Source organism: Arvicola amphibius, chromosome 6 (genome assembly GCF_903992535.2).
Source record: "Arvicola amphibius chromosome 6, mArvAmp1.2, whole genome shotgun sequence".
Classification (NCBI taxonomy): Eukaryota; Metazoa; Chordata; class Mammalia; order Rodentia; family Cricetidae; genus Arvicola; species Arvicola amphibius.
This window is the reverse complement of record NC_052052.2, coordinates 89,368,359-89,380,940: the sequence shown is the minus strand read 5'-3', so window position 1 is coordinate 89,380,940 and position 12,582 is coordinate 89,368,359.

Genomic DNA, 12,582 nt, shown 5'->3' with positions numbered 1-12,582 from the left:
TGGCTGAATTGACATCCCATCTCCAGTGGCCTCTTGTCAGTTCTTTATCAAAGCTTGGGGTAGAGCTTCCTGGGAGGCAAAGCTTGGTGACATGTCTTTATATTTTTAAAAATTTACATTTATTTGTGTGTGCACATGCATGTGTGTATAAATACACATTGCATATATGTGGAGGTTCAAGGGAAGTCGCAGGAGTTGGTTCCCTTCTACTTTAACGTGGGTCCCAGGGCTCAAACTCATGTTGTCAGGGTTTGGTGGCAAACACCTTTACCAGCTGAGCCAATTTATAGGCCCTGGAGACATGTGTCCTTCGTCATTCTTTACTTTAGTGGGTCGCAGAGTCGGTGAGTCACGAGGACTTTATTAAGCTGTGGGAGAGCGCTTGCTTAGCATCTGCTAGGCCCTGGGTTCAATCACCAGCATGGAAAACAAAGCCAAAGCTACTCAAAGTGACACGGTAGAAGAAGGGTCACCTTGAGGACTGTGTACGTTTTCTGAGAACATAGATATGAGTGACATATGGAGATGAAAAAGGGGTCACTGCGCTCAGAACAGACTCCATACTCTGTCATGTCTTAGCTATGTCTAGTGCCACCAAAATGTTTTATTTTGGGGACAAAGGACAGTTCTAATTCTTCTATTCATGCCAACTTCAAAGGGAATAATTGCTTTCTGTCTCCTGAAATCCCCTAGGGTGTGGCATGTAGGGGACAGTTACCATGTTTATCCCCACTCAGCTGAGTGTCTCCAGAGGGGCAGTGTGAGCACCTCACGCTTTAAGTTGGTCCCAGCACACAGGTCAGACCCAGACTCTTACTGGAAAGTACACTGGGCAGTGTCCCAAACCTCAGATCATTGGAGCACAGTAATATATATATATATATATATATATATATATATATATATAATTAATCAATTTTTTACATTTATTTATTGTGTGTGATGGGGCACACTTGTACCATGGTATGTGTGTGGAGGAGTTGATTCTCTCTTCCACCATGTAAGTTCTGGGATCAAATTCATGTGGTTAGCCTTGGCTACAAGCACCTTTATCCCATGAGCCGACCAGCCTGACCCCATTTTGTTTTTCTTGACTGCCCTGGTATGACTGTACTTAAAAAAACAAAATCTCCAGCCTATTTTAGAGTAATTATTATTTTGTGTTAAGTTACAAAACTCAAAGCTAACGCACAGGTTCAGAGATACCACTTTCTTATTATTTTATTTTTATTTTATGTGCATTGGTGTTTGCCCTCGTGTATGCCTTTGTGAAGGTGTTGGAACCTGGGACTACAGTTACAGACAGTTGTGTGTTGTCATGTGGATACTGGGAATTGAACCCCGGGTCTTCTGCAAAGAGCAGCCAGTTCTCTTAACTCCTGAGACATCTCTTCAGCCCCTTAGAGACACTATCTTAACCTCATTAAAATCATAAAAACTAATGGAAATTCTATATTCCAATTCCCAAATAATCCGGTTTTGTTCCCTGATGCATAATTATTACTTTAGTTTAAAAGTAGCACTGTTTGAAGTGCTGACCAATCTTGAACATGTTTGTTTAAATTCCTAGAACCAATCCTTACTAATGTCAGGAAAACCAGCCAGCTTAGAAGGGAACCTAGCGAAAAGTGCAAGACACTTCTCTGAATTTTTTAAAACAAGATACTAAAATGATCTTTCCAATTCCTCAGGGGAATCAACCAAACCCAGGGAAGATGTTTTAATAATGGTTTGCAAACTTTCCTCAACCTTAACTATCCAGGGAATGAAATTGTAGCCATGAGTGCTGTGCTTACGCACACTCGAGGCTCCAGCAGTACATGAGTGGAACCTAAAAGAGGGGGCTCCTGTACCCCAGGATCAACTGAAATGGTTTAAAGACTCTGTTATTTCCAGGGGGACAGAAGGATCTACCTCAAGTAGATGAGGAAGGGAAGGCGAAGAACTAGAACTTTCTACCCTCCGTGTCTGCTAGAGGGGCCACTAGTGGGAATGGTCTATTAACTAATTGATCTGTTAGGCTCAATAGAAACTTCGAAGGGAGATCAAAGGATGTTCCTAGCTACAGAGCCCAGCAGTGACCTTGGGCCAGATGTTTTCCTTCCAGTTCTGTCATGCTCGATGATTGCAGGGGACCGCTGAATCTGGCAAGAAGCCTTATTCATCCCTATGCTGGTTCTGAAGACAAGGGTTGTGTGTGTGCACTGTGTGCTGGCAGGTATACACATCCAAGCTTGACAAGGGGACCAGCGTACCCTCAATGCAGAGAGGAGGATTAGCCAGGAGGCTTAAGGAAAGTGTGCTGCTAACTCTTCAAAACATTCTCCTGCTGCACCTGTTCTACAGCTGACTGACTTTACAGGACACGAAGGCTGCCGCAGTGACATTAGAGGTTAAGCTTACTCCATCTCTTATTTTAATGTTTAGAATGATGGAGCAAATAATCCAAACATGAAGTAAAAGAGAATTCTCTCTTACATCGTATGGGTTCTGGGGATTGAACTCAAGTCTTCAGGCCTGACAAAAAGGCAAGTGTCTTTACTGTGAGGTCTATTGCTAGTCCACGGACAAGACGTTGTTTTCAGTCATTTACCCTGGAATTGTTTGTTTACATGTATGCTCACCTATTTTATTTATACTTCTGTGTTCTCATTTTGTGTGTGTGTGTGTGTGTGTGTGTGTGTGTCTGGATCTGGAGTTACAGATGTTTCTAAGTTGCCTGGACACCAAACTTGGGTCCTCTGGAAGAGCAGTGAGTGCTCATAACTACCGAGCCTTCCCTTCAACCTTGCTCTCAAGCATCTGGATAAGCCATTATTTATGATGAGGCAAAGTATTTTATTTAGACATTTCTTTGAAATGTTAATTTATCAATACTTCTTTATCATGAACTTTTCAAAGATTCCTACAGTCTGAAACATTTTGAAAAATGGCATGCTTAAAATTACTTTGGTGTGCTTAGCTTAGTGTAGTCCATGGTGTTTTAAAAAATAGCGAGTTTCATTGTCCAGTAATTATAAATATCACCTACTCTGTTAATATGTCTGGTTGGTACCAAGATTCAAGGATACTCAGATGGAATTAGTTAGTCAGAGACAATTCAGCTCCTAGAGAAGAAAGCTTCCACGAAATATGTGGATGTTTGCATATTAATGATGTCTCAAATTCTCTCCAATGGTAAAAACATAGTTTAAAAAATGCATTACATAATTAATTCATTAATTTGTTTGTACACTTGTGGAATGGTGTGCCTGTGGAAGTCAGAGGACAACTTTGGGATCCAGTTCTCCCTTTCTACCTTGGTGGCAAGGGCTTTACCTGATGAGCCTCTCACAGGCTCTGACACAGGTTTTCATTTCTCCTTTTAAAGGTAGGCTTTCCCCATTTAAATTAAAATGTGGCTCCTCACCATGTCTATGTAGGTATTTAAACAGAGTAATTATTAAATAACGAATTGATCATATATGCATATTAGACAATTATCAAATATGTAATTAACAGATAATGCATGTGTATATGTGTGTGCGTTCAGACGATTTCCTGAAATTGTAATTTGATAGAATAGAAAGAGGAAAAGGTGAAGACGGTCCCCAAGGATGAATTCTACAGATTAAACTCTGCCCAGTGTCCTCTCATTCTGGATGTTTACAGGGCTTGCCGATCAACCTTTAACCTTCCTAAAGTCCCTCTGACATGATTGGAGTCATTGACTGTCCATTGTCTGTTTATCCATAAATCTAGATTGTAAAATCATAGCAAGGCTGAATGGCAATGTGGGAATCACCAGTGTGGACCAACGCGATGGATAGAAAGCAGTGGGTTTACACAGGAGGCAGATTCTTGGTTTAAGGCTGGAGATACTCAGCCGGGCGGTGGTGGTGCACACCTTTAATCCCAGGACTTGGGAGGCAGAGGCAGGAAGATCTCTGTGAGCTCGAGGCCAGCCTAGGCTACAAAGCAAGTTCTAAGACAGGCTCCGAAGCTACACAAAGAAACCCTGTTTTGAAAAGTAAAACAAACAAACAAACAAAAAGACTGGAGATATGATTAGCGTCATTAATACAAAGGGCAGTCAGGGTCTGAGCACTCACCCGTGTATACTTGAGGTTCAGGACTCAGGATTGGGGACAACCTCCCGTAGCAAGCACTTCCCTTTCTTTTTCTTCTCTACTATACGATTTCATTGTTAACATGGGTCCGTTGGGACAAGTGGAACAAAGTCAGATGATGTCTGCTGACACCCAAGAGTGAGAAAAAGACAGCCTAGACAGGGTGTGACGCAGCAGCAGGGTCGTGACAGCTGGAAGGCTGAAGCTCGTGCCTCAGAACGTTCAGGGCCAGCCTGGGCTGCACGGAGAGTGAACTGAAGGCCAGCCTGGGCTGCCATAGCTAGATTATGTTTCAAACAAAAACAATTAAAAAATAGCTGGGTTCCAGGACAGCAAGGCTACACAGAGAAACCTGCCTTGGGTGGGGGGAAGGGGGAGGCAACATGGATGCTGGGCCTGAAGACAAAAGCTCAATGCCACCCAGGGCCTGCCCAGCAGAGGCTGGGAGAAGGCAGCTTGCCCAGGTAGGGTCCCTGCCAGAATTTTCTATGCCTGAGGCACTACAGGGGAGGTCTGGATTGGCAGCTCTGTAGAGGAGGGAACCCTAGCTGTCAATATGCCCACTCGGCTAGGGTTTGTGCCGAGCCTCCGTGTGAGGAAGACAAGGTGGGTTACCTGCACAGGTCAGGTTTGCCCCTTCGTTCATAGATACAGCGCTGGTATCAGAGGATGCCAGTTTCCTGAAAGAACAGGATTAATGTGAGCAAACAGAGAAGCTGATGTTGAAGAAAGTAAATACAGTTACAGTTTGGGAAACAAAAAATAACTTTAAAACATGTTTTTAGCCAGATTGTCCATGTCTGCACCAGCAGGGCTGAGGGGGAAGTACTGGACATTTGATGCCAGCTTGAGCTACAAAGACCCTACCTCAAAACAAGCAAGCAAGCCAAACAGAGGGAGGAAACACGGAAAATTCTTTTTAGAGTTCCCAGAACAAAACAAATGGTAGAGATCTTTGAAATAAAGTTGTTACCACTGAAAAACAATCAGAATAAGATGCTCCTGGTAATTAAAATATAATTGATTTTTAAAAAAGAAATTTACCAATTGCATTGAAAAATATGTTTAGCTGGGCAGTGCTGGTGCATGCTTTTAACCATTGCATTCAGGAGGTAGGAACAGGTGGATCTTTGTGAGTTCAAGGCCAACCTGATGTATAGAGTGAGTTCGAGGACAACCAGGGCTACACAAAGAAACCCTGTCTTGAAAAAAAAATAAAAATAAAAAAATAAAAAGATGAAAAATATATATTAAATGTGGTCAAAGACAAATCTTGGAAGGATTTCTATAAAAAAATAAAACCACACAAAAAAACCACCACTACTAACCAAACCAAACCAAAACAAACAAGAACAACACAACAGATAAATAAAAATCACCAAGGAGTTAGAGGCTAGCCCCTGCTAGGGAACAAACAGGCATCAGAGGAGCTGCAATGGGTAGAATCAAATACTCAGTAGATGAAGCTTGCCTAAGGGACAGGGAACTTTCACCGGAAAGACCCACTTGATAGGGTTTCATAAGCTTTTCCCACTAGAATGAGATTTTTCTTGCTAGAATTTTCTACATTGATTTGTGTAGATAGGTATCTGAATAAAACAGTTACTCACAGTAAGTTCTACAGAAACTTCTAAAACAGTCTTTTGGTGCACATGCAATTTTGCCATTTATTAAAGAAAGCAAATGACTTGTGAGATAGATGTATTTGTTTGTTTTTTACCTGAATTTTGTCTTGTCTGAGGGTTGGGGACACTGGATAGTGCATTGGAGGACAAAGAATAACTTCAAAAGCTTTCTGAAGTTTACCAATATTTTAATTTTGTGATAATCAGTGCTAAGGACACTCCACCTAAAATGGTGCAAAATGTTGACACACATCTAAATACCAAGCCAAAAAGCACTGAGGGATGTTGAAAGAAGTTCAAGTTAGCAATTCCAACAGCAATGTCTGAACCCAAACCTTCTGACACAATACAGTCCAAAGACAGACGAGTTTGCTCGTCACATGCTGAAGAATGGCGGTGGGAAAACACGACCAGCTGCCGCTTCTCATAGGCAAACCGTTGTTCGGTCCGTAGCATTCCGACAAAGGACAGGCATTCCCAGACTAGTATATTCTCAGAAATCTGAACACCTGTGCACCCAATATATATATTGGTGCCAGAAGAGGTGCACCAAGCATGACCAAGAAGCAGGAACATTCTCTTTAAAGAACAGTGGTTTGTGACAGTCTTTTTCAGCAGACTCTGATGTTATTTGATTCGGCACAGAGTGGTATTCATATAACTACAGTGTTGCACGTATGGGATTGTTAGATAGTGGTAATTCTAAAATCAGTGACCCCGATGGCATTGCCAAAGAGTGTAAATACTGAGACCTTGACAGTAGGAAAGGAAAGCAATGACTGGATGATAAGACAGGAATGTGGCATAAACAGTCCATTAAAAATTGCTCCAAATCTCTTCCATGCAAAGTGTCCCCCAAAGGCTTTGTCACCAGGTGGTAGGACTTTTAGGACATGGAGTCTCATGGGAGGTCATTGGGGTATTAGGGTATGTCCTTTGACCCCTCCTTGCCCGTTTTGCTTCCCAGCATGAGGGGAGCTTGTTTTTATGCCACAGGACCTCGCGATAATACCTTGGGTCACTGAAGGCTAGAAACTATATGCCAACTGATCATGAACTGAACCCTCAAGGAAACATGAGCCGGGGCGATTCTGTCTTCACCAGGTCTGGCCCCTCAGTTTGCTCCTCTGTGGCAGGAGGGTTACTGTAGTGCCCCTCTTCTCAGACACTTAGCTTGCTTAGCATCTCCTAGGACACCAGTTTAGAGGTTTCAGTAGATCTGAAAAAGTGCTACCTTGCCCGCTTGGGGCTGGTCAGTCAGAGAGGAGGAGATTGGCTCCTGGGATGGGAATCATTTCCCTACTTCTCCCACATGTGCATAAAAATTTCCCCAAGTGTCAGGAGCAAACAGAAGGGAAAAAAGTGCCTTTCTTCACCGTGTATCCTTAAAAACAAAGAGTGACTCAAAAGCAGTCTCCAGGGAAGTTTGTAGAAGAACATTGTATTTATTGCTCTCTCATGTACTGTCGCATTTAAGGCAAAATGTGAAACTTTGCATACGACATTGGAATTTTCCCAATATGTTTTCTGGCATGCTGTTATTTTTGGGCTAGTGGGTACTCACAGGAGGCAGGTAGGAGAGCAGGGACACACGATAAAGATAGGAAGAGAAGGAGGAAGAGGAGGAAAGGGGAGAATGAAGAGGAGCAAAGAGAAGGAATGGAAAAAAGAAAGAAAGAAGGGAGACTGAGAAAGGCAGGGATTTCTTGTAGACACAGATGAGAAGTTTCCTTGCTGTGTTTCATTTCAGCCTTCTTGTTCATAGACTAATGTAGTTTCAGAGCCACTGAGTTAAAAGTTACTAAGCTCAAATTTCTGTTTAAAGATGGGTGCCTCAGTGGTTAAGAGCACTGGCTGCTCATCTAGAGGATCTGGGTTTGAATCCCAGCACTCACATGGTGACTCACAACCACCTAAATCTCCAGTTCCAGGGAATCCGATAGTTTTGTCCTGGAGGAATATATAATCTCATTTTGGGAAGACAGAGCACTCCAGAAAGAATGGCTTAGGATATCAGGTGGGATATAGCTAGGAGGCACGCTAGCATGCACTGTCAGACTCGGCACAAACCCGGTAGAGTAGGGGGTCACTCGGAGGTCAGGAGGGATTTTGGAGGAGCTCATCCAGCACACATCCACCTTTCCCTACATAATACATAAATGACTTTTACAAAGTGTGGCGTTGGAACAAACACGACACAGAACTTATCCAGAGGTTGAGAAAGTACCTGAGACTAGCCAGCTCCATTTTTAGGTGTGAAGGTTGTAATACTTTCAGTGTTTTTCCAGATAGTACGAAAATGCTAAACTAGTCCAAAGTTCAATACTAGACAGACAGCCTGGTCAACTACAAACAAAGGATAATGGCAAAACCTACCCGGGGCTGTTTGAATGAGAACCTCTCCCATAGGCTCAGATGTTTTCCTAGTTCATCCCCCCCCCCATGTGGGTGGAGCTGTTTGGGGAGGGTTAGAAGGTGTGGCCTTACTATAGGAAGTATGTCACTGGCGGTGGACTTTGAGGTTTCAAAGCCTTGTGAGTTTCTCAGGGCAAGTGATCTCTTTCTGTGTTTCCTACTTGAGATTCAAGGTGTGAGCTCTTGGCTGCTGTTCCAGCCGTCACACCTGTCGGCAACTGTGCCTCCGACTCTTATCCCCCTGAAACCAGCAACCCAAATAAACTTTCCTTTCTAGAAGTTGCCTTGGTCATAGTGTTTAATCACAGCAACAGGAGGACTAATAAGCCATCCAATCCTGTTAACCTTGAAAACTCAAACAGGAGACTCAAGGTATGCTAAGACAGAATGGAAAGAAACCCTTCATGCTGGAACCACCAGAAGGGATGAGCTAGGACAGGAATTTTGCTCATATTTTTATCTCAAAGGCTAAAACAGACAGCATTTCTGGCTAGGTGGTGAGATAATCAGGGAAACTGGGCTCAGGATCCTGGATCTTGAGGAGGGCAGTTAATCACTGTGTATGCTGAAGTGGAAGATGACTACTGGCAGGGCCAGCCGAGCACTAAGTGACTGGAAAGTTCTGGAATGGCCTTCTTACCCACCCCCCCCTTACACTGTGGTGGGAGTACTGAAGGAAACTATTCTCAGGACTTAGCAGTTGGGGTGGGGGGGTTCCCACTAAGCTGAAACTGAAGTTTGCTGTGGTTTCCAATCTATGCTCACCCCCAAAACATTAGGGGCTGTCAAGACCTTGTCACACCCGTTCTCTCCCTGCACCTGGTCACGATGATGCAGGTGAGGATTCCGCATGAGTAATGGCTTGCTGTCCATAAAGAGAGGAGAGGTGCACATGGCTGATGAGCACTCGAATGCCATGGCTTGGGCTTGGAGAGAGCAGGTATGGCTGGCTCTGTCCACATTCGTCTTTCTTGTTTTTAAATTGCCGGAAGTGGTTTACAGAACATGTCTGACACTTTCCCTTGGGGGACAGTCCAGTCTTTGGCAATCCCTTCTCAGAACCCCACCCAGAGGAACCACCTTAGCAGGTAGCCAAGGTCGTGCCAGACCTTTTCTTAGAACGGTCCTCCATTTTCTTGTTTATCGTGTATTTGTGTGTACATGTGTGTGTGGGGGCTGTCAGAGGACAATCTTGGGTGTCAGTTTTCTCCTTCCACCATGTTTGAGGCAGAATTCTTTCTGTTGTTCATCTTCCAAGGACACCAGGCTACTGGCTTATGAGTGGGTTTCTGGGACTCTCCAACCCCCCTCCCATCTCTCTGAGAATCTCCACCCCCCCTCATCTCTCTGAGAATCTCCACCCCCTCCCATCTCTCTGGGAATCTCCACCCCCCCTCATCTCTCTGAAAATCTCCACCCCACCTCCCATCTCTCTGAAAATCTCCACCCCACCTCCCATCTCTCTGGGAATCTCCACCCCTCAACCCCCATCTCTCTGGGGATCTCCACCCCCACCCCCATCTCTCTGGGGATTAGATATGTGCACAGCACCACACCTGGCTTTCAGGGGCTCTGGGGATTTGAAGTCAGGTGCTCATGCTTGCATGGCAAGCTCAGTTACAACCACTGAGCTGTGTCCTTAGTTCTGAGCTGACTTTCTTTATAAAAGAAAATATTGCATGTTTTTTTATTCCTAAAATGCAAGGGAGAGAGAGAGAGAGAGAGAGAGAGAGAGAGGGAGAGAGAGAGAGAGAGAGAGAGAGAGAGAGAGAGGAGAAGCGGGAACACTCATGCTCCAGGAAGCAAGGGCAGCAAGAGAAGTTCAAGATGGTGAGAGATCAGAGGTCGCTGGGAGTGGGCCTGGCTTGTAAAGGGGTGGGGACCAAAAGAATAACAGTTTTGGTTTATTTTCTTATTGTTAAACTGATTTTTATTTTAGACAGGTTTTGGAGGTGGGTGGCAGAGGAGGATGGTAGGGGTGGGGGTAATGGTGGGGGAGGGGTACAACGAAACCACAAAAGCACACTAGTGCCAGCTCCTTAATGACCTAGTGATCCTGGTGAGCACCACCGCTTCCAGGCGGGTTTGTGCAGCTTCCTCTCCTGAGAAGGGCTGTCTTCACTGCTTCCTGGCCAACCCTGCGGCTGCTCTTTAGAATTCCTGTTTCCCAGACATCTCCACCCATAGAATGGATGGCACAGATGTCTGTGTACTCAGGGGTTGGTCAGCGTCCCATGGGGCCTTGTTTAAATTGTTTGCATCTCATTAGGTTACTCTCTCAGAAGGCCGATTTACCTTAGCCTATGGTCTGGACAAGTGTACCCTGAAAGGCCATCAGCCAGATGTCCGGGGACAGCTTGTGCTGTGGGAGGTGGAGTTCTGTGGACGGAAGCTAGACCACTGAGGCACACCTTCAAAGGGGACATTGGGACCTTGACCTCCACACTCTCCTGTCTCCTCTTGTCTCTCGGCTGTCATTTAGTGAGCTGCTCCCTCTGTGGCGTGGTCTGGCGTGATATATGACCTTGCCACAGGCCGGCAACCAACCACAGGCTGGAATCTCCAAAACAGGAGGCAAAATAAACCTCCCTTTTCTTTTGGTATTTTTCTTTTCGGGAGAAAAGGGGTTTTTTCCCACAGCCCAGTTGGCTTCCCACTTTCCAAATCCTTTGACCCCAGTCTCCCTGGGGTGGATTACAGATAAGGACCCTCACACTCAGCTTTCTTTTGGGACATTGATTTATCTCAGGTGTTTATTTCAGTAGCATAAAGCTTACAAAGACTCTTGGTACAAATGTGCCTGGGGCTAGACTACAGACTAGTGTAAGCCTTTCATATGGCTCGGGAATTAAATATGCACATTAGTGAGCACATTAATATATATATTATATATTATATATATGCTGCGTGTATATGGACTAGCGTATGCAGAGACACACGCTGCAGCATTAAATGAGCGCATGACCCTCCCTCTGAAAGTCACTAATTCTCCCTAAGCCGTAGTTTCTATTTGGAAGGGAATCTGACTTCCAGCTCCCTGCAGCAAAACCACAACTTCCAGTTGATATTTGCTTTGCCATCCACTCCAGAATCTAAGCCAAAAGAGTCAAGATTTGAAAAAAAGAACCACTTTCTTTATTTTAAATTTGTTTCCCCATACACGAAGCCCTTTGTGATTATGCACTCAAATGAAGCTCTCTACATTAAGACATAAGGTCCTTTGTCAGGGAGACCACACCACCCCTCCAGGCTTCACCCTGGCAAAGGGCACCCCAAGAAGGATGCTTTCTGAAAAGACGGGAAGGCAACAATTGCAGGTGCTGCGGTTCCTTGGGCGTCTACTTTTTTTGGTTTTTGAGACAGGGTTTCTCTGTATTTTTGGAGCCTGTCCTGGAACTAGCTTTTGTAGACCAGTACGGTCTGACACTTATTTTTAAATGTTGTTCATTAATTTATTCATTGGTACTAGAGACGAATGCTTCTTCTTCATTTTTTGTTTTGTTTTGTTTTGTTTTCCAGACAGGGTTTCTTTATGAAGCTCTCTCTGGCTGTTCTCGAACTCACGCTGTAGACCTGCCTGGCTGAGACGAACACTTCTTTAGACAAGAGAGGAGCTCTGTAGAGGCCACACGAGGAAGTTTGACGTCATTCACCTGCCATTCACCTGTCCAAATGAACATTGAGAGAGCAGCAGTGGCGTCTCTGCCTATGGCATGCAGCCATCTACAGGTGTGCTTGTGTTCTAGGACCGCAGTGATAGATGACCCCCATCAGTGTGCTGAAAGTCACAGCCCTATTATCTCTCTGTTCTGAAGCCAATCCTACACACTCACTTTTGTTACGTGGGTTCCCTGAGGTTTAATTTCTTTAGTTTACTCAAGTCAAGATCCTGACAGGGTAGGCCTCTTCTGAGGCTTTACGGAAGCATCTGCTGCCTGGGCTTTTCAAACTGCTCAGGGTAACCTGCCCTTGAATGTCAGGTGACAGTAGGCAGCACGACATCTTCTGTCAGGTTCTGCTGTCACTGCGGTGTCATGTCTGAACCCCATGGTTACCTGGGCCCACCTACACAGACCAGAACAGTCCCCGGTCAGCCCTCCTTTGGGCCATTCCTCACTTGGTCACATCGGCAAAGCCCTTGTTTCCATGGAAGGTTTACAGGTATGGAGGATTAGGGTGTGACTTTTTGGGGGGAACCCTTGTCCAATTGACCATACTTTCAGGAATTCAGGGCAAGCAAGGTAAACCATGTTGTCAATAAAATATTACCAGTAATGTAAGACAAACAGTCTGGTTTCTAACCCATGTGCTCCTGTGTGTGTGAGAATATGTTGGGATAGTAGCCCCAGACTGAGGGCCTGAGTGGAAGGGATTTACTATTTGTAACTTTTCACTCATGTGGAGTTTTTTGTTGTTATTTTTGTTTTGTTTTG